This window comes from Mus musculus, chromosome 10, assembly GCF_000001635.26.
Source record: "Mus musculus strain C57BL/6J chromosome 10, GRCm38.p6 C57BL/6J".
Classification (NCBI taxonomy): domain Eukaryota; kingdom Metazoa; phylum Chordata; class Mammalia; order Rodentia; family Muridae; genus Mus; species Mus musculus.
The window spans coordinates 37,317,973-37,341,042 of NC_000076.6; the positions used below are offsets into that span (position 1 = coordinate 37,317,973).

The 23,070-nt window shown below is 41.8% G+C and overlaps 1 long non-coding RNA gene across 2 annotated transcripts; it reads left to right on the forward strand.

Annotated features, from left to right (window-relative positions):
• Nucleotides 1-1,532: 1,532 nt before the first annotated feature.
• Nucleotides 1,533-20,976, forward strand: Gm26535. Of its 2 annotated transcripts, XR_871577.1 has the most exons (5): nucleotides 1,533-1,636; nucleotides 13,021-13,495; nucleotides 15,163-15,215; nucleotides 19,412-19,544; nucleotides 19,849-20,976. It is a non-coding gene; the product is annotated as a predicted gene, 26535 (long non-coding RNA). The 2 variants fall into 2 exon arrangements; XR_871578.1 differs by lacking the exons at nucleotides 1,533-1,636; nucleotides 13,021-13,495; nucleotides 15,163-15,215 and adding an exon at nucleotides 15,259-15,482 and having other exon boundaries at nucleotides 20,311-20,976.
• The last annotated feature ends 2,094 nt before the right edge of the window (nucleotides 20,977-23,070 follow it).

Genomic DNA, 23,070 nt, shown 5'->3' on the forward strand with positions numbered 1-23,070 from the left:
CTAGCATTCCTGGCCATGTATTTAATACAGAAAATACAAAAGAACAGTACACTAAAGAAAGCCTGCATGTATTAGCCAGAGTCGTAACAATGGTCTATGAGATAGACTTGTTACAGACAGTCTAGGTAGAGGCTGACAGAGTCTCCAGGGGACAAAGGCAACTTAGACAAAAAGGGAGCCTCAGCAAGTCCAGACTGAAGCAGGGAAGCATCAGTACAGACAAAAGAGACAGATGTTCCTGGGACTGGAAAGATGGCTCAGCCAGTAAAGCTCTTGTCTTACATCACAAGGGCCTGAGTTGGATCACCAGCATCCACAATAAGATAAAATGTTGGGCATGGTGGCATGCTTTTAATCACAGTTTGGAGGAAGCTGGCATAGCTGGGGCTCCCTGGCCAGCAAGCCCAGCCTATTTGGCAAGCTTTAGACATATCAGAGTCCCTATCTCAAAACGAAAATCAAAACAACAGCAAAATATACCCATGGTAACACCTGGGAATCAATATTCCAAGTTGTTCTCTGCCCTCTTATGTGTGCGCCTGTTACCGGGGATAAAGGATAAAGCCTCCAAGATAGACAGGATCTAGACTGATGCTTAAGACATTGGGTCATACCAATTGTCTTAGTTTTGGTTTTACTGCTGTGAACAGACACTGTCACCAAGGCAACTCTTATAAAAACAACATTTAATTGGGTCTGGCTTACAGGTTCAGAAGTTCAGTCCATGCAGGAGCATGGCAGTGTCCAGGCAGGTATGGTGCAGCAAGAACTGAGAGTTCTACATTTTCATCCAAAGGTAAACAGGAAAAGACTAGTTTCCAGACAGCTAGGAAGAGGGCCTTAAAGCCCATACCTACCTACAGTGACACACTTACTCCAAGGCTACACCTCTAAATAGTGCCACTCCCTGGGCCAAACATATTAAAAGCACTAGGCCAATGAATCCATGTACTCACTTCATGAGTGTGGAATGTGTTAGTGGGCCTGACTAGTGGAATATTGACTGGTGAATATTTCTTTATGTATATTCATTGATGGGTTTGCTACAGGAATAGGAGTCAGAATTAGCAGAGGAGGGAATGTCACTCAGGAATGGAGTACAAGGGGGAATATGTACCAGGCTCTAGGTTCAAAATGGCATCAATAACAGGACCAGCAGCCCAATCCCAAACTTGAGTCATATCCTCAATGTTAAGTTAGAGGGTGAGTCTAGAGGCACGTCCCTTATTTATAACCAATAAACACTAAGCTTCACAGAATGTGTCCCAGTCTCATACCACTGTAAATGTTAAGGAACTTCTCCATTCCTGTGTACTGTTCAGGAAGTGACAGACACCTGGGAAACCCACTAAGTATGGTTTTGTAAGAAGTTGCTTATTGTCCCAAGGAGAAAGCACCTGACCTCTCGCTGGTCCTTGAAGTACTGATGTAGGAAATCACAACACAAGGTCTAGCAAGTGAGGCTTTCTGTTTTGCTCATGGAGTCCACAGTTGCTTAAATTTCATTCTTAACATTTACCACTTCTCACCAGTGGTGTTCTGCTGTGAGAGGAAGTCGGGTCTGGAGGTATTGGAAAGGCTTGGGAGATCATTCAAACACACTGGATATGAGAACAGAAGCATGTCAGCGTGGAAGGTAGGACATTTGGGCATTTGGTTATGGGAATGATATATATGCATTGAAAAGCAAATTTATCTTCACAAAAAACCCTATGTTTCTGGAATGCTGTGGGTTGTCATCCTCTTCCACTGCCTGGAGAAGGACCATTGTAAGATAAAATCAAACTAATCATTTTATTGCTTTTCTTCAGGAAGATTTTTTTTTAAATGACATCTTTGTTTTACTGACTCTGTTTTGTGAACGGGATGTTTGATTCTCAGTAAGTAACAGTTGGGAATATCGTCACTATGCACAATATTGACAGGAATCTGAGAACACACAGTAATGTGTGTGTGCGGTCAGAAAAGCTGATGTTGTGCGGCCCTCCTGTTATCTCAGCACTCAGCGGGCTGAGGCAGGAGGCTTGTAGTGGGTGTGAGGACACCCTGTGTTGCACCGTGAGGTCTAAATCAGTGAGGGCTACACTGCAAGATGACATCTCAAAAGCAAGCAAGCAAACAAAACCAAAAGAAGGTCCTTAAATCTCCATGTGAACAATCCATTTGTGGAAACTGTCCCTGGAACAGCAGTTATCTCCTTGAAGGGCCTTAGGAAGAAGGCCCTTTTTAGCATATTACTTAGTGCATGAGCCAAAACAGTTGACTCATCTAGGGGATTCCCTACAGAAATACTGACTTCATGAGTACGCTAATGGACTGGCTGACCTTTGCCATCTCAAAACTACCAACGAGGAACCAAATACAACCAATCAGAGACTTTTCTAACTTGTCCTATGCCTCCCAAATATGTTTTGGAGAGCAATATTCTAAGGAAGGGATAGCCAATATTAGAGTTCAGCTCAGGACTAACTAAACAATTGCTTCTAAGTTCTTAAATGGACTTTATTCTAAGGGGTGTGCAGAATGGGACGAGACAGGGCCTCTCTATGGAACTCACTCTGTAGACCAGGCTGATCTCGGTCGCACAGAGATCCGCCTGCCCCTGCTTCCCCAGTACTGGGATCAAAGGTGTGCGCCACAACACCGACTGCATTTAACATCATGGGAAACTAGAAATGATATCCTCTCAAAGCCTTGCAACTTGAGTTTTGGGAGAACCCTGGGCTTTTTGCATATGCTGGTAACTTTCTGTGACTGCTTGTGGTGTTTTCTGTTGCTATGACAAATGTGGGAGATGAATTATTCATGAAGAGATAAGGCTTATTTTGCTTCACAGGTTTGGTGATTTTGAACCATCAGAGATTGAAGCAAGCAGGGTAGTGTACACTTATAAAGCCAGCATTCAGGAGTTAGACACAGAAGGATCAATTCAGAGGTATCATCGACTACATAGGGAGTCACAGTCTGGGTAAAAGAAGACCATGTATCAACACACACACACACACACACACACACACACACACACACACACACACACACAGAGAGAGAGAGAGAGAGAGAGAGAGAGAGAGAGAGAGAGAGAGAGAGAGAATATCCACACCTGATTAGGGCAGACTCATCCAAGATAACTTCATTCTTATTTCCCTTTCACTCAACTTAATGAGAGCTTGTTACATTGATAAAATCCTTTTTTGAAGTATAATTTGGATGCACTCATGAGATGTCATCCAATCGAATACACATGCTCAGCTTATACTCAAGAAGAGTTAGTACGTGGGGCAGGCATTGTAGAGTAGGAAAGTTGAGAGCCTGTTCAGAATGTGGCCTCCCACAGCAGGCTGCTGCTCAGTGTGGAAGAAGTGAACTGAAGTGGGGGTAGTGCCTATACACAGGGAAACCACCTTTCAATACGCACAGTGTCTCTGGGTAGTATACAGGGAGTTTCACTTCTCTCTCCTAGGCTTGTGGGAGCTATGCAGTAAGCAGCAGAGTGGAGGTTGTGTTTTGCAGAGCAGCTCCTGGGCTGAGCCTTTCTCCCTGCTTCTTCTTCTTGACATTTAAGATGAGTTCTTTGCTTTCCAAAAAGTACCAAGATAATAAATACCTTTCTGCTTAGTCTGATGACATAAAGCCTTTATTAATGCTATGGGATCAGCAGTGAAAACTTTTATCTGCATTAAACGTGTGCATTCTTTTTGAGACAGCATCTCAGTATATGGAGATGGCTTTGAACTTGTAGTGATCCTCCTGCCTCAAGCTTCCAAGTACCGTGGCTAAGGGTGGTATTACAGTTTTGCAGCACTCTCACTTGCTCCACTTTTCAAATTCTATTTTATAAATTTATTAGTGTGTGTGTGTCTTTCCAAGGGAGTACCATGATGAATGTGTATGGAGGTCAAAGAACAACTTTTGGGAGATGGTTCTTTCCATCCATCATGAGTCCTGTGGACTATGCTCAGGTCATCAGACTTGTGTGAGAAGCTCCTATTGGTTCTGTGATGCTTTTTATAAAATCATACAATTTTAAAGTAGGAAGGAAATTTGTTTCTGGATGGGACTTTTCCAATTTTGATTCTGTAGAATGTCCTACTAAAGTATTTTGGAAAGACTGCTCCATAGACATGCTGGTCTGGGATACATGGCATTCACTTTTAGTAGTCTTTAGCATGTTAATGAACAAAAGAGCCTGAAGCAAAGACACCCCCAACCAAACTGTTAGAATCCCCATGATTCAACCAAGGTTTGCCAAAGCAAGTCTTAGGACATCAGGTCGTTTCCCAAAACTAACTATAGGGCAGTTGGCAGGGTGAAGGCTTGAGAAAGCTTGGCTTTTAGCAGATTAAACTAGTTGACTCCATATATCCACTTACAAAGGAAATCTCAACAGATTCAGATAGTTCTGAGAGGAAGCAGAGGACATTTGTATAAACTGGTACATGTGGTACCTGTGTATCAATGCTGTAGCCACGAGGCCTGCTGCGTCTCTTTAAGACACTGGGATGACTGAGTGTACAGATCTTTCCATACCACTGAGCTGGAAAGACTGCCCTGAGAATAGACATCAAGGTGAACATCTCTTTGCCTCACTGGTATTCACAAATAATACTTCCTGGAAACGAAGATCGAGAGCTTCCAGACCACAGAGCAAAAGTACTCTTGAAAATAGGTTCACGTGGACCACTAGCATGGTAAGTTTCCATGCAGATATTCTGGGTTTAGGGCATGACAGAAAATGAATTGTTCTAAAATCAGCCCAAAATTAAATAAAAGAAAAAAGGATTAAGGTCACCACAAAGTCAGTATGGATCTTGTGCAACAGAAACTTGGTTCCTGGGCTAGATAGACCACTGTGCTCACACATGTCCAATGCATTCTGTAGTTCAAATTCTGAAATGTAAATTTACACACACACACACACACACACACACACACACACACACACACACACACCTGACTCAGAGAATGCAGGTCCAGGAGGTGCTTTTTTTTTTTTTTTTTTTAGCATGGAAAGAAAGAGTCATTAGGGTACTAGGTCAGCTGGCCGGCAGGACATGCATGTTGTTGTTCCCCAAGGCCACAAGGTTGCCCTAGGCCTGTGAATATGCAAAACAGTTTTGGAATTCTAGCTCCCTTGGGAAGAAGTCCAGGTAGACAGAGAACCTAGGCACCACTAACCTTTTATCATTGGGAAGTTATTTCCCCTCAAGGGAGGAGGGGGGTGAACAAGTTGGACTTCCTGCCCTCTCCCAGGTTGCCTGTCTGCCTCCAGGTTCCTCCTTCTTTTCCTTGCCTGCCTTTGTCTTTCCCTTTCCCTTGTTTTCTCTCCTCTTTCCTCAGCTTTCTTCCCAGGCTCTGAACTAGACAGGAGAGGTAATTCTCTTTAAGGCCATGGCTTTAGCCTTTGGCTTTCGATGTGTTGGGACTACAGTGTGAGCCCCTACACTAAGATCCTGGCCTAGGTCTCTAAAAGGACCAGGGCACTGGTTAAAACCAAACCCTAAACAAGGAAACTTTACACAAATTTCTTATAGCCACTTGGGCCTTAAAGCAAAGTGAAATAGTAAACATAGTAGCCATTACTTTTAGTCATTAAGGAACTAAACCCAGAACCATTCACTGCAATGCTGTGAGCGAAGGTTCCATTGAGGATGTAAGCTCTGTGCTTGTATTTCTCTGAGCTCCCTTCCATGAACAGAGCTATGGTAGCAGCTTTGCATGAGGAGTTTGCATTTCTTCTGCTTGAGAACTGGGAGCAGGAAACAGGGGGATCTGGTAAGAAGATTCTCTCTCTCCCCTCCCCCCTCTCTCCCTCCTCCCTCTCCTTCTCTCTCCCCCTCCCGCTCCCCCTCTCCCTTCCTCATGCTCTCCAGGCTACTGAATAGACACCCTCTGGCCTTTCACCATTTGAGCTCCACCCAGAGACTTTCCAGCTGAAACCACTAGGCCAATTGAAGTGGGTTGTGGGTTGGGTTGTAGCTTAACAGTACAGCACATTCTTGGTGTACATGAATCCCCAGGTTGACTCCTAGCACTGCAAAAACCATAATAGCAATTACCATTGATTGGAAGAAAGACAAAACACTAAGTTGAGTGTACTGGTGGCACTGGTGTTACAGCTCTGAGGGGAAAGGCTTTCCTAATGGAAGCGTTACAGCTCTGAGCAAGAAGGCTTCTGTTAAACTTAACATTCATGAGAGAAAAATCAGTTCCACAACTTTGAGCCAAATTTGAAGCAAGCTTTAATTAAATACTGGTCAGGATGATGGACTCAGGCCAGGTCCATTTCTTGGTTTCCAGGAAATGGCAAAGAGTCACATTTTGCAGAGACTTAAAAGGGCAAAACTGTAGGGACACCATATTTCCCATCAGCTCCAATCATGGACAAGCATACATCCTGATTTCCCATCAGGTCCAATCAGGGGCAAGTGTACATATTTCCTCCCTATGGGTCCCCATCCAATGATGTACATCTGGTGCAAATAAACTTGTTTATGGGAGCAAAGACATGTGGCTTGTTATTTCCCAAGAACCATAGGCCCAGTATTTCAGGACATTATCTGTCCTTGAGGCTTACGGGTTAACTTTGACTCTTACATTTCCCCAATGGAAGTGTGATAGCTCTGAAGGGGAAGGTATCCTGGAAATGGGGAGCAAAGGAGTACCACAAAGTCAGAGCACAGCCAACCTTACACCAACAGATTTATTGGGGAAGACACAAGAGGTAGCCTCTGCTGGGGCTAGAAGCAGCAGGGAACTGAGCAAGAGACAAGCTTATTATACAGGTTTATTGGGGGACAGAGTCTTCTAGGGTGGAGCTTTCTAGGGTGGGGATTTGTGGGGTTTCAAGTCCTGAGCTTAGGGCAAGCCCAGGGATTAGTAGGTTTTGTTGGATTTTTTAAACCCGTAAGTGAGCTCAGAGGTTTTATCCTAGAGTAGAGTGTGACCCCATTGCTTCCAGCTCTCCAGGAGAAGACGACAGTGGGATTTCATACTCCAAGTGTTCCAGGCCAGCCTGGGAGACACAAGGAAGCACATCTCAGTTAAGAAACAAAAAGAGCAATTAACAGAGCAAGGCCTGTAGGAGTGGGGCATATTTCTGGGACATTCTTTTGAGGGGATAAATAATGGGCAAGAATCTTCAAATCTGAAGTATTAGAGCATTATTTATGGAAGCAATAAGATTGGGCTGTAAAATTTCCTTGTTATCAGTCTTCTCAGTAGATACAAGTGCCACCATCTAACCTAGCCTACAAGTAGAGAAAAGTTATGGTTATTTTAAACAGAAATAAAAGAGGGTGTATCTAGGCATACAGCACTTATTTTTTCTACTCAAGCATGGAACTGAAAGATCAGGAAAGCCAGTGCCCTCTGGAGTTGCCATTGCCGTCTGTCTGTCTTTGTCCTTGTGTCTTGTTTTCCAAGGCTCTCTTATATGTTTGGCAGCCACTGCCCATTTCTGTTTACCAGGTTTGAGTTACCTTTCCCTGGGAATGTCATATGCTATACCCAGCATATTATAAAAGGAGACTCCAGTGGTGATTGTAGACATGTGGAAATGTGATGGAACAGAGGACATTTCTGTCCCTTCTCTTCCTTTAAAATTCTGGATTGATTTCATTCTTCTGAAACCTCTGACTTCCTGTAGAGCTCTGCTTTGTAACGATCAGATGTATTGACTTTTCCTGGTGAAAAGTCAGGACTGCCCACCCTCACCTTCAGGTCACATTCTGGGCGGGGAAAGGAGTGCTTAAGGTCTGGATAACTTCCTCTAGTTCCTTCTTTCCTTTTCTCTTTTTTCCCTCCCCCCTCCCCCATATCCTCCTATGAGGAGATTCAGATTGTCACTTAAAATGACTGTTTTCTGAGTCTGAACAAGGAACGACTGCTAAGGATTTCAAATGAGCACTTACACAATTTTATCTGGTCCAGTAATGGACACGTTCTTTGATAAGTGATGGGGTAAAGCTGATATGCCCATTTCAAAGACGTGGGCAATAGGCCAGGAAAGTCACTCCCAGGGAGTTCATGGAAACCCTTGGAAAGCCTGGGTAGGTGCTGCACTTTGGACCCCATCCTAGTGTTGTAACAGGTGAGGGCCCCTCATGCAAATATTTGCTTAAACTCCTGTAAACACCATCGCCCTTGGTAGAAAGTGCTCTGGCAAAATGATAGCAGGTTTCATTTTCTTTCTTTTTTTTTTAATAGACACTATCAAAATATTTGCGAATTTTATTTGTTATTTTTCAAGGATGACAAGTTTGACTGGCATTAGGGGAATGGCTTTGGCAAATCCCTGTGACTGTAGGGGTTAGAAAATGAAAAATATTACCAAAATGCATGGGTCCCAGGTCTCTGAATGCTCAGAGCCCAGTGAGTGAGCCTAGCAACCCGGGGAAGCCCAGCCAGAGCCTTGAGAACCGCCCTCCTGTTCTCTGGAGAGGCTCACTCTTCTTTCCTTGTTTGTTAGTTGTGAGATTTGGGGTTTTGTGTTGTTTGTCTTTTGAGATGATTTTTCCAGCTTCAGGCTGATACTCAATCTGTCCAGCCTTAGTATTTTTACATCCTCCTTTGCTGCATTTGAGGGTGCTTTCATCTCACAACAAACATTTTTAAGTAATCTTTTCCTCTTCTCACCTCTGTCTCTCTGCTTCCTCCTGCCTCTCCTCAGCATCCCAAGTGACAGGACTATAGGCTGCATCACCACACCCAGCTCTCTCTGAATTTTTTTTTCTTCAAGACAGGGTTTCTCTGTGTAGCCCTGGCTGTCCTAGAACTCATTCTGTAGACCAGACTGGCCTCAAATTCAGAAATCTGCCTGCTCTGCTTCCCAAGTGCTTTGATTAAAGGCATGTGTGACTACTTCCTGGCTGAATTTTTAATATTAATTTTCCCCAGGTACATGCAAACATGCACATTAATGGAGCACCATGAAATAGTCTATACAGGAAGACACTATCTAATGTTTAAATCACAACATACACAGATCCTCTAGTGTTTATTATTTCTTTGCCAATTTAAAAAAATGCTTTCTTCTACTTTTGAAATAGACATCCATTATTGTCTCCAGTGGCTATACTGTTTCTTTCTCTCATCTGCTTGTGACTTTGAACACATTAATCCCTGTCTCCTGCTATCTTTCTCCTTCCTTGTAGTCTGCCTAGCCTCTAGTAACCTGGACTCTCACCCTGTATGAGATCAACTCTTAGATTTCCTGTAGGAAGGAGATCAAGCACTACCTCTCTATGAACAGCTTGTTTTGTTTAACATGGTGAAACCATGCTCTAAAAAAAAGCCCCCTGCTGTAAAAAACAAAGAGAATGGAGCACACAAAAAGAAAAGAATTGTGTCAAAGTGAAGTGGTTCTAGGATCAGAAACAATGACCTCAAAGACATCAGCAGATGTGATCAAGGCTCTTCTGGACTTGGATTTTCAGGGACATCTGCAAAGACAGATGTACAGAGAGTAGAAAGCCAGGAAAGGACAGAACATTTAACAGACAAACCCCGAGATTCAGAGTATGCATGCACACGACTGAGTCCCAGGCACAAAGGATTTGGTGGAAGGCAAAGGCTTGTGTGCAGCCTGGAGAAATGGTGCATTTGAATGGATGGTCCCGTCCTGACACGTTAGTGACATGGGTGGGCACATAGTCTATGTCCTAGTTTATTATTGCTGAGGATGTAAGGACTATAATAATATTGTTCTCAGCTCTCATGTGACACTAAGTTCTTTTATTGGAAAGACATTTTCTACGGATTAAAACACCATGAACATTCTAAGTCTTCAATAGGGCTGGACAGATTTAAGGGCGTCTTTGCATTATGCATTTGTGTTTAAGCGTTGCAGCTGTTAAGACTGTGCAGTGTTTTTCAGAGAACTCAGGTCCAGGCCCTAGACCACCATTCAGCACACCACTCCCATTTCTGGGGTGTGGGAACTTCACCTCTGGCTTCCCAGTACACTATACGCACCCATTCCCTCATAATTAAAGAGTAAAAACAACAGAAGTAAATCTTAAGCTTCATTATTTCTTTTTTTCTCAAAATTTCAGATCAATATTGCAAACACACACACTCACTTCTCACTAAAAATGTCTGAGAGCAGAATGAAAATGTGACCCACAAATCCTTCCACACACACACACACACCCTTTTCTTCTCTCCACAGCATCTAGTTCTTCCTCAGCCAGTTAATTGTAAGTGTTAGTAGAAAAGTCCAGTATGGAAGGAAGCAGTTTTGAGGTCATGTGTGTGTAGATCTGTATAGAAGTCTGGAGTCTGCAACAACTAGGAGCTCATTTCTATGGCTTGGTTGCCCTCAGAAATGGTTGCCAAACTCTATTTCCCAGAAGGACATAGGAGTATTGGGGCTTACTAGCTGAAATACAAGTGCTGGTTGCTAAAGGAAAAACCCAGGCAGATAGTCGTAGGGCCTCTACTAGAGTCTAGTTGTCAAACAGTGCAGACACCCCCTGTAGGGTCCTTCCTGCCATTTACCAAGTTTGACATGTCTTCTGAAATTATGTGCCTCCCAAGGAACTTATAAATGTACTATTGTGGTACTTACAATATTGTGATTATTACCTGCATAAAGATGCTCTCCACAGCAGGATGGATGACTGGATAATCCAAACAAAACATCATGCTGAGTAGCCATCTCTGACTGGCCCAGAGTATAGGAGATTCCCAGACATCCTACTCTGTTTCTTTCTCTTTTTTGTTCTTTGTTTTCCCTACTTGATTACTTCTTTAGCACTGCATCATTTTCTAGCCTAATTAATGAATGATAACTGGACACTCCCTGCTTACAAATAGAACAAATACACGAGTTCGTCCAGTGGTAATTGCTCTTGTTTTCATTACTTGATCATTTTATTTTTTTAATTTAAGGCATGATCTCCTGTAAGCCAGGATATCTTAGAACTTACGATGTAGCTGAGGCTGACCTTCTGACCTTTAACTCCTGATCCCCCTGTCTCCATCCCTTGAAAACTGGGATTACAGGTATGTAATTCTCTCTCTCTCTCTCTCTCTCTCTCTCTCTCTCTCTCTCTCTCTCTCTCTCTCTCTCTGTGTGTGTATATGAGAGAGAGAGAGAGAGTCTCTGTTATGTAGCTCTGGTTGCCCTAGAACTCACTATGTAGACCAGGTTGGTCTGGAGCTCACAGAGATCCCAAGGGCTAGGATTAAAGGTATAAACCACCACACCCAGGCTATGAATTATGGGGTTGTTTAAGACCCTCATAAAATTTTAATTTCTCTCAGATAAAATACATACGTAAAAAGCCCACATAGATAATTGTGTGCAAGGTCCTAAATTCTTAGGATAAAGATATAAAACTGACATCTGTTCAGTAGCTTTATGCTAGGGTAAGATTTTAAGACTCACATCTCTTATCTGACTGTCTTTGAGACTAGTTAGATGCCACTGAACATCAAAAAAAGGAAAGGATATGAGAGCTCACTGTTGGATATACATTGTCCCCAGGGCTTAATTGTATACTACATGGCTATAGAGTAAAGCAGGAAACCTCTTTCACACTATTTAGATATGGTTCTGTTAGATAACTTGACATTTATATCCAAAGTAGACTTGTATGTATGCGACATTTCAAAAACATAACCCAGCTTTATGGATAGTTTTTATAATGGCTATAAAATACACAGTGAATCTATGCAATATAGTTCCTAATTATGTGTTATAGTTCAGGAATCTTATTTTAGTTTTAAACCACATCTTAAGTTTTGCAAAGAAGCAACTAAAATTGTACCCCTTTTGAATATTATTCTTTGCCTAGAACTTACAAAATGTTGAAGCAATGGCTTCTGTTAACTTCACCACAAGACAGAGTATGAGTATGTGTGACTTTATGGATATGTGTGCATGTTCATGTGTGTCATATGTATTATATAATGACATACTGTATCACCACATATAAGTATTTGTGCATTTATTATACACATATGACTATGCTATGTGTATGTAGTGCTTATATATAAAAATATACATAAGCACACACACATTGATAATTTAGTTCTTTAATGAGGGCAGTAAGTTCTAGCTCTTTTTTTTTCTTGCCTTTGGGGGACAGGGTTTCTGCCCAGGGTGGCTTTGAGCAAGCAGACCTCCTGCTTTGGTCTACTGAGTGCTTGGGTTATGGGTGAGTACCACCAAGCCTTGCTCCGTGCAGCTGCTACAGACCAGAGATGCTGAACTTCCTGAGGGGAGGCAGCTCAGAAAGTCCTTCTGGAGTAGGATCTGAATCAGAGGCAGCTCAATTTTGAAAGATTTGTATTTCAACACGTAGTTTTGTTAGAATCCTCTAATGCTTTTTCTTCTTTTTTTAAGAGTTAATTTTGATTGGTGGGCAGCCGGGAGGTGGAAAGAAGTCGAAAATGGCATAGAGCATTTTGACTTAGCATGTAGATATGAAGCTGAAGAACATGTCAGAATTAACAGCTAAGTTATGGTTTGGGAGGCAGAGTCTGGCCTCATTTTACTCTAATCTACACACTTGAGTGGCTGAAACAGAAACTGTACAAAGTTAGAGAGAAAAAAAGCTTTACTTACATTTCCTGTACAAGGGGTGGAATTAGAGATTCACACCAGTGGTTGCCATGGGTATATGGAGCCCATTCTCCATAAGAGAACCAAGGAATTTAAAGAAGGTGGGGGCTACTTAGGCTGAAGTGCAAGTTCACAGCCTGTTCCAGTCTGGTCCTGCAAGGAGGGGCCAACAAAAATCACTCTTTCTTCCCAGTATGTGTGAAAGATTTTAACTATATTATGACTTTGAATAACAAGTAAATATCTAACAATATCCCCCAGAGTCTTGTTTTGAATATTTGTAATTCCAGAATCAGCACATTAAAAACCAGTACCTACTTGTCTAGGTTATGCAATGTGCCAAGTCAGAGAAGAAAAAAAGAATAGTGTTAAGCTGTTTTCAACTTATTTGGGAAATAAAATGAAAAACCTTGTGACTAATGATCATGCTTGCTTTTTTCCCTATGTCCCAGAACTTTGATCTTTAACCAAATAGGACCAACTAGCTTTGTCCAGAGGAGATCAAAGGGTGGAAGGTAAGAAGTGCTGAAAGCTGGCAAAGAATCACCAAAAGGAGACACAAAAGAGAGAGTCCCAATCAAGCTTAATGACAGACACAGTCTAAAGCCCCGTGTTCCAGATTTTTTCGAAATGAAGCAGCCAACGAAATCAAAACTGTGGACAAAATTCCTTTGCTAAGAAGTGAAGAGGATTTGGTTTTAGTCAAGATGCGAATGAGCTAACCTGTTCTCTGTGCTCCCGAAGGACAACTTCCAGCTCTGTTTCAGGGAATTAGACCTAGTTTTCTTTGAGGAACCCTGGCTGAGCATCAGCTGCTTATCACACATGACTGGAAGCGATTGACCTAGTGTTAGCAGGATGACCTGAGATGAAAAATTACAACAGAAACGCTTCTTTCTTGACAAAATATTCTCCTTCAAATCCAAGGTAAATGGTGTGTATACTAGATATAAGAGAAGCAAGGGTTCTAGAAGAAGATGAATGTAATTCTAAATCTCGCCTTCGAGTGACAGGATTGGCTACTGTGTACACATGAAATATGGGTGTGAAGGCTATTTTTGTTGTCAACTTGACTACATATGGAATTAACTAAAACCCAAGTGGCCTGGTACAGCTGTGAGACATGTTTTCTTAATTAGATCATTTGAAGTAGGAAGACACACTCCTATTTCAGACCCTTTGAGATGGAAAGATCAACCTTTAGTCTGGGCCACACTTTCTTCTGTGAGCCTATGTAAAGGACAGATGGGAAAAGGAAGCTCTTTCTTTCCCTGTTTGCTCTACCTTTCGCTGGCCAATTCACTCCTTCATTGGCATTGGAGCCTACTTCTTTGAGATTTCAGCATATACTGAAGGCCAGCTGAGTCATCCAGGCTCATGGATGGAACAACAACTGGATTCCTAGGCTTCCCATTGATAGATTGTGATAGATTGCCATTGTTGGACTAGCTGGACCATAGCCTATAAGCCACTCTAGTAAATTATGTGTAGATGTCTATCTATATATTCATTCTGTCTACTCTGTTTCTCCAGAGCAGTGGTTCTCAACCTTCCTAATGCCACAACCCTTTATACACTTCCTCATGTTGTGATGAACCCTCATTATAAAATCACTTCATTGCTACTTCATAAATATAACTTTGCTATGTTATGAACCATAATGAAAATCTCTTATATGCAGGGTATCTGATATGTGACCCAAAGGGGTTGCAACCCACAGGAAGCCAAACAAGGGTTACAAGTGGATTACTATCATTGGACTCAGCTCTTGGTTATGGAATTGATACTATTTTTGTTATGTTTACATAAAACCATGGAAATTAATTACATCTAAATACAAGGTCATAGAAAGTAATATATAAGATTTTATCCAGTGGTTTTATGAAATACATGTTTAGTTATTCAAAATAACCAGATGTTTGGTCTTTGCAGGGAAAATGTTGCTTGTGTTTGTCTCTTTTCATTCAGAGACTTTTAACATCATGTATAGTCTAATATTTTGAGTGTCAAGATATGATTAGACCTTCCCATTGACAGTCTATGTGTTCAAAGCTACTTATGAACATGTACAATATAACATCACATGCTTAATTGTCAGTTTGAATTTGTATATCTCATGCCATATTTGATGCCAGAGCCTTTACAAAAGGTTTTTCTCAGAAAAACCTTTCTGAGAAATTCTCATCCATATTTCAGTCATCTTCCATCCACACAGATTTCTCTGATGATATGATAGTCTCCATCTCCTTCAAGATCTGGAGGCAAAACACTTCTGGCAAAGTCATCTCTGCTGTCCTTGGGATATTCTGCTGTTTTCTTAAGAAATTCAACATTATAGAATCTTACCCTGTGCATACCTCATGTGTTACCTCTAGTGCTATTGTCTAAATAGACAATATTTGTCAGAATTAATCCAATAGAAACAGAATCTCTAAGGGAAATGGTATTGAAGGTGTAACCTTTGGGGGGCAATTGGCTGGTCAAGGCTCTGCCTTCCTGAATGAATTAATTTATCTATGGGATAATTATGGTCAAATTAATTTGCTACAGAAACAAGAGTTCCCAAGGCATGTTTCTTTTGTTCTCTGTTGTAGTGTTGCCTGCTTTGTGATGTCACAGTGAAAAGGCATTGCACAAGTGATAACAGGTAAGCAATACTATGTTCTTGGACATTCCAGGCTCTAGAACCATGGCATCAATAATGGTTGTGATTAGCTTTAGTTGTCAGCTTAATGCCTAGATTCATCTGAAAGAAATGATCTGAATCAGATTGACCTATGAACTTATCTGTGAGGGACTGTCTTGATTGTTAATTGATGTAAGAGGACCCAGCCTACTGTGTGGAGGGGTAACATCCTTTGGCAGGTGGTCCTGAACTGTAAGAAAGTTGGCTGAGTATAAACTTACCTGCAAGGTAGGTAGGAAGCATCATTCACCTTGCTCCTGCTGTACATCTTGGTTGTGAACCAAGTTCTGTCTGGAATAGTAAATAGGCCTGCCTCTAATTCTTGTCATGACTTCTTTCAGTGATGGACTGTTCTGGAATTGTAAGCTAAAATAAATCTCTTTTCTTGCCCTAAGTCACTCTTTGTCAAAGTCATAGAAATGAAACTGGCCCACCAACACTATTCATTGTAACTGATCTGTCCTCATTCAGTTACAACAGAAAATTAACAAAGTTCTTGAACTTGGCCTGTAACACTTCCAGGAAATGGTGGCATCTCCCTGCACCTGGCTGACTCAGTCCTGAGGTCCTCTCCAGCGTTATCCGCCTGAGCATCAGCTCTGTAGTACCGCCGAGTTCTTATCAAGCATCAATCCTGGCCCACTCTTTGTTTTCAAGCATTTCTTACTTCATGTTCTCTCATGTTTTCTGGGAAATATGCCCACATGGCTCGCAAATATGTTAAGTTGATTACATTTTCCCCAACTTTATAAAGATTCATTTTTTGTCTGGGAAAGCCTTGTATAGTGTCCCCTGTCTTCGAGATGTGATTCATCAATGGAATGTCCCTGGTTTTCCTTACTGGATTATGAAAGTCTAGTACATGCCCACTGGGAATTTTGGTAACTTCTTGTCAACTCAGAAACCATAAAAGTGCTAGGCTTCTTTCCTCATTTCAGTGATCTTGGAACTGACCCCCAAATAGCCAAGATTTAGAGTGGATGCCAGTAGAATGATTTCAGTTTCTTTGCTTTGCTTTCTTTATTGTTATTGTTTTGGAGACTGGGTTTCATGTAGCTCAGGCTGACCTAGAACTCACTATGTTGCCTTTAATCCATCTTCCTTTTGTCTCCATCTCCTCAGTGGTGGAAGTAGAGGTTTGGAGGGGATGGTCTTACTCTCATTAATACAGGAACCCAGAAATGGACTCAAAAGGAAACTCAAGGTGTAAGACAAAAAGACAGCAAAGGTTACAAGAAAACCCTAGCAGCCACCAGGAGGAAATGGCATGGGTAGAGAGAGATGGCTTATTAAGCAGGGAAAGAACTAGCTAAAGAGTAGAAGTGAGTTACTGAGCTGAGGAAAGAACCTCCCAAGCCCTCAAGCCTTGGGTGTACTATCCTTTAGAGCCACCCCCTCAACATACCCCCAGCTCCCGAGCTTTGTTTCACAGTTGCTCTGGTCTGAGGGTAAGGAAGGGCTACTTGTCCTTTTTTGGAAACCAGCATGTTTCATATATTAATTTTGAGGTAGTCTTTTTAGTTCCGTGACTGGCCAGAGTGGCTTCTGAGCAGTGTTCTGTCTTCTGCAGGTTTGTTTTACTTTTTCCACCTATAGTTCCCTGCCCTCTGCCCCATTCAAATCAGAGGATCTTCCAAATGGGTTTTAACCTTTCATCTTTCCTTCTCCACCACACACCCCCACTCCCTCCACCTCCTCTGCCCCACCAAGATTTGATAGTCCTTGCACTTTTATTAGCCCAGGAAACTCCTTCCCAAAACTCACACCATAATGTGAGTGGCTGTTTAGTAGGTTTCCCTGCTGAGATGTCTTTATAAAACAAACACACTTTTAAGTGGAAAATGAGTATAGAGCATGAGGATTTTAGGCACAGGGACAGGACAGCTAGGTGAAGAGTAAGTGTGGGGCTGAGATTTTCTATTTCCTATCAACATCTTGGACACAGAGCTATATTTCCTTTACTGGGCATGAGAAACACTTCATTGTTTTCTCCATGGCAAGTGAGAGATCATCTGCCTTCAGCCCCATCACTGTAGAGAGCCCTGCACAATCATCAACCAGGGCGTGGTCACCAGAGTGAAACATCCTCTACTTTCACATGACCTTGGTGTTCTGTAGAAATAATTCTCGAAAGATTAGATATACTGGAAGGAGGATGATGTCACCGAGGAGATGCCTTCAGCTGTTCCCACAAAACCACAGCTGGAGAGGTTATAGGTCCTAGGAGGGTGGGGAATTTATACTCTCTTTATTTTGCTAAGTGGTCAGGTTGTCAAACTGCCTTTTGAATATTTGTGCCTGAACCCATGGATCAGGGCTGTCTCAGTCTTGGTGAGAGAAGCAGTCAAGACATAACTGGTCTAAGTACTGTGGATAAGTGACTGAATGCCCAGCCCTAAGTGAGATATCTGTGTCAACACTCCATCCCCGCACTCAGGACTTGTTCCAAGAGAATAACACCTAGGGCGTGAGGCAGAGTGCTGTGAAATTCTGTCTTTTTCATATGACATGACCACTGCACCCATGAATTCAGAATAGCTGTGGATACCTGCAGATCTATGCAAGATTAAGCCAGTCAACATTCTTGCATGAATGTAGGAGTGACTCATGAGGCACTACCCCTAACTGAAAATTGTATATGTACCAAGATGAGAGAGGGCCCAAGAATTTGGGGGTGGGGTGGAGAAGAGGTGGAGGGTGTAGGCCCATGCCCTGATATTTATATTTATGTGCATATAAGGAACACTAATTAGGCCCATTTGAGAGGTGGGGAGAGAGGGAGGAAGGGAGGAATGAAGGAAGGAAGGAAGGAAGGAAGGAAGGAAGGAAGGAAGGAAGGAAGGAAGGAAGGAAAGACATGAAGTTCGGATGGGGACCTGTTGGAGAGGAAAATGTGTTGGGATAGGGCCTTGAGGGAGTTGGCAGGACAAAATGGAGGTGGGTATGATTAAAAGATATATACATGTATAAAATTTCAATGAATTAATCTAAGGAGCAAAGATCCCAGAGCATCTGAGGAAATGCCTTTTTGAGCAGCCAGAGCATGGTCTAAGCTCACCTACATTGTGTTTTTTTTTCAAGCAGGCTTGACGATTTATGGGTTTAACAAGATTTCTCTGGACATGGAACTGTCTACAAACTAACTTAACACATTAATTCTGTCATGCCATAAGACCCTTAGTGCCCAGGGTGAGGTACAGAAACCCCATGGCTCAGTGAGGTACAGGGGAGGACTAATTAATTAAACAAATATGTCTTAAATATCATCTTAATAATTCTCTGAATGCTTTGTATTGCCCATAATTTGTCTATAGCACAATTACACAGTTCACCAATAAAAAATGGACATATTAGGGTCTGTGATTGTATTATTTTAACTTGGTAAGGCAGACTTAAATACAGCAAATGACCCTGGAACTGGTGTCCTTAGCCGTAGAGTCCTGTTCAGTCCAGGCTCTATAACAAAAACTGTTCCAATAGCCTGTCCTGACCTGTGAGAATTTTAAACATCTTCGGACCGAACTTTTCCTTTCATTGCTTCAAGACACAGATGGCATAGAGAAAACCAAGACATTAAGAGTTCAGTGTTCCCATCTTGGACCCCAGGCTCCTAAGAGTTTGCATATGTAGTAGGTGATTCATCCTAAAATTTTTTGTGTATTTCTATTCCTCTGATTACAGAACAGCTTCTTGTTCAGACATTTTCTAAGGGCATCAAAGGGCAACTAGAAAAATCCAGTGGAAAAAGCATTCGCAGCAGGTTAATTAGTTGCAGAGGAGAAAATAGAAGTGCAGTATTATTTGTTAAGACCACAATAGGAAGTGTGATTGTGGTGTCTGTATATTATTCCATTATTGAAGGAGAGGGTAGTGCTAAGTGACTGAAGTCCTCCTTTGAGGCTTGCTGATCTTCTCTATAAGGAGGCTGCCTCTTACACAGGCAGGACTTAGCAGGTTGCCTGTCAGGACAAGCCCAGAGGTGGCATTACTTGGTGTTTGCTGATCAATGACACTTTGGAGTTCTGAGAACTCAGGCTCAAGGAGTGACTCCGGAAGCTGAGCTGTGTGGTTTTGCCCTGGGATCCTCAGCCCAGCACAGGATTGTGATTTAGTGCCTTGTGACTCAATATCCCCAAAGCTTATTTGCTTTTCCTCAGCCTGCAATGCCCAGAAAGGAGTTGGTGGCAAGTCACAGACCACACCCCAACCTTTCAGTCCTTTTGCTAATTTCTGCTGCTTCACTTCAGAGTCCCAGAACAACAGTGTGATGACTCACCAGCCTTACTTCCTGTAAGTAATCATTTTCCCACGGTGAGTGATGGTTTACTCCCGGGGTTGGGGGTGGGGGTAGGAGGAAGAATGTTGACTTGATTTTTTTTTCCTGTGCCTCATTTCTGCTGACAGAGAGCTAACTTTGAGTACTTTGTCTCCATTTTCATGGTCATCTCCAAAACACAACTTTAAAAATATTTTAATTTGTTAAGCTAACTACCCTGAAGTGTATGTTATCAGTAGGGAACAAGATCATGATAAACCCAATACATAGTTTGTTTTTAAAAATATTTAATGGTGATTTTGTAATTTTCTTACTTAGTTTGGCGTGAAATGACTTCCTGTGGAGGCCAAAGGCTGAAGAGACCCCCATTGCAGCCCCATTCTATGTTGAGAGAGCTGAGACCTGAAGCACCTACATGAGTTGTCTGTTTCTACACAACTAATTGATAACAGATTGATTTGGGCCAGGGACCAGCTAATTTTAGGCTGTGATATTCTATAACCTTATGGATGATAAATAGACCTAAGCTTATCTGTGACTTGTCACAAGGAAACACATAACCATAAAACTTTGTGATGAGAGTATTTCTTTCTTTGGACAGAGGAGAATGGGAGAAATCATGTCTGTTTCATAACACGTGTTGTAAGAATAGGTGGGAAGGTGCTCAGAGTTTAAGCACACAGTAGGTGGTCAGTAGTAACTCTAATTATTACAGAGGACCTGGTAAGGTGTTCTCTGGTTCTCTGGGGCTTCCTTTCACTGGTTTCTGTTCTCCTTTAGGCTGTGGAGTGCTTTCTCCTGCTCAGCAAGGCTCAGTGCTGAATTTCCTGTGACATTTGCATGTGAGTTGTCTCATTTCCCTGAAACCCTGTCACAAGCCCTGGGGTTGCTTCAGAGAAAGATCTGAAACCCCTGTCAGGGAAGTCCCATGGAGAAGTATTGCCTTCCCTTCTGGAGTTTACAGCTCTCTTCCAGATAACTGGCCCTTCCAGCTATGGCTCCAGGCCTCTGATAGGGCAAACGGTGGTGGTAGCCAGGGACTATCCCCAGGCTCTGCTTCTAGCCCTTGATCCTTTTATCATCCCCTTCAGATGACTTCATCTGACTTTTCCCTATTTTGTTCTTTCCCTTTCACCCTCCTCCCTCACCAATGGAAATTTAGAGGGTTCTGAGATTCTTGGGGAACTCTGGGGCTGTATAGCTCTTGTCCTCACTTCCTCTAAACATCACAGGGGATTCCTAAAGCAAATTGATGGCCCAGCACCTCAGCAGGCGCCCTCCCCCAGGATGGAGTTACCACATAGGTGGACTCTTCAAATTCTGTTTTTGAGTTTTAACTGCAACGCACACACACACACACACAGTCACATTCATTCATTTTTGCAGTGTTTTCTGTTATTTATATTTAAATTTTCTGTAATTTAAATGCCATGTGTCACAATAAAATAGTCAATTTAATTAAATGGGTTTATTGAATTATGGTATGTATGCCTGCATCTCTGTGTTTGTATAAGTATTTGTGTGTATGTATTTTTTTATGTGCTTGCACATATGTGGTATGGTTATGTCTGTATGGATATATATATATGTGTGTATGTGATTATATAATACATTGCATATATGGGCATGTTTATGTTTATATGTGATGTGTGTATATAATTGTGTATTCTTTGTGGTGTACATGTATGTATATATGTATATATGTTTATGTGCTATATGTGCATATGTCTATATGTATGCAGTACATATTTATATGTGTGTGTATGGGTGTGTGATATGTATATGTTTGTGTAGACACATGCCTGTATGTTTGTGTAGTTTGTAAATGGACATGCACATATATTTGTATACGTGTGACATATATATACATATATATATATATGTGTGTGTGTGTGTGTGTGTGTGTTCATACATAAACATATATATATAAATGTTTGTGTATGTCTGTGGGTATGTATATATGGGTATATATGAGTGTGTATGGTACATAGATGTGTGTTTATATTTTTGTATCTACATGCCTGTGTAGGATATATATGGATGTATAGGTGTATGTTTTTATATGATGTGCTTGTGTGTATGCTATGTGTATGTGTCATATATATATATGTATGTTTGTATATTTGTGTCTCTGTGTGTATATACCTTTGTGTGTATGTGTATATGTGTTTGTTTCAGGTTTTCCATGTTGTATCACCAGGGAATTTACCTCTTGAGGGTCTGTCACAGCACAATCTGTAGCACGTGAAAAGATACAGCTTTGTGCTAAGTGCTTTGAAATGACATTGAGTAACATTAAATATTGCAAAAGCATAAAGGAGGAAACAGGATCCGAGCTGCAGCTCAGCTGCAGAGTGCTTGCAGAATGTGTATGTATGTGTGTATATGTGTGTGCACATGTGTGTATGCATGTGCCGGTATGTGCTGCTTTGTGTATGTGTGTGCACATATGTGTGTATGGTTATATATGTGTATGTACATATGTGCCTGTGTGTGTGCATGTAAGTGTGTGTGTATGTGTGTATGAATGCATGTGTGTGTGTGTGTGTGTGTGTGTGTGTGTGTGTGACCCGATAAGTTTCATTAGGGCTGTTTACAGGAGGGGCTGTTTACAGGACCCTGTGCACCTTACCAATGAGTGACTACTGAAGAAAATGTGTCTCCTTCCCCATGTTAAATAATATCTTTCTATTAATCCAGAGGGAGGAGTAGAATCCCATGATCCCCACCCCACATGTTAACTGGCCCCATCTTGTGGAAATCATGTCTGAGTAATTATGCTGTTGTGACTTCAGGAGTGTTACAGTTGTGTCATCCCTATCCCCCTTTCTCTTGGTCTTGGGTCTCTTCTCTCATCTTCCACCATGTTCGCTGAGACTAAAAGGGGGTATTGTAAATGTTCCATTTCTCGATGAACATTCAATATTCATCTTATGCTCAGCACTTTAACCAATTAAGAGTCTTTATAGTCACTGTTGACCACTATAAGAAAAAAGCTTCTTTGGCCAGAATTAATAGCAGCACTATTTTATGGGCATAAACACAATTAATTAGAAAGCAATTTGACAGGTATGCCATGTTTAGCAAATTAATAACGGTAGCTTCTCTACTAGGGCCTATAACCATTCCTCAAGTTATGGACTTTTACTGGGTTTATAGTATCAGATGTCAATTCCCTTTTGAGCAGGTTTCAATTCCAATCAGAAGGCGGTTTGTAACTGCCACAACAGACTTTCCACCATTGAACCAAAGAGTACATCTTACCTGGCCAGTTGGTACTATCACAGGGTTCCAAGTAAGTAAGACTATTAAAAACAGTTCTCACTCATTGGCTTGTATAGCACAATGAAAGCTAGCCAGCAGATAGGGAGCTTCCAGCCAAATTACAACTTGATCTGTGTCTTGCAACCAAGTTATGGTATCTTCAGCTACAGGGTCTTTTATATCATTCTCATGGGTAAGCAAGAGCAGAGCTAATTGCCTGCATTATTTGCTGGGTGTGTGTTGGGGGGTGGGTTGGTGGTGGTAAAGGAGAAAGAT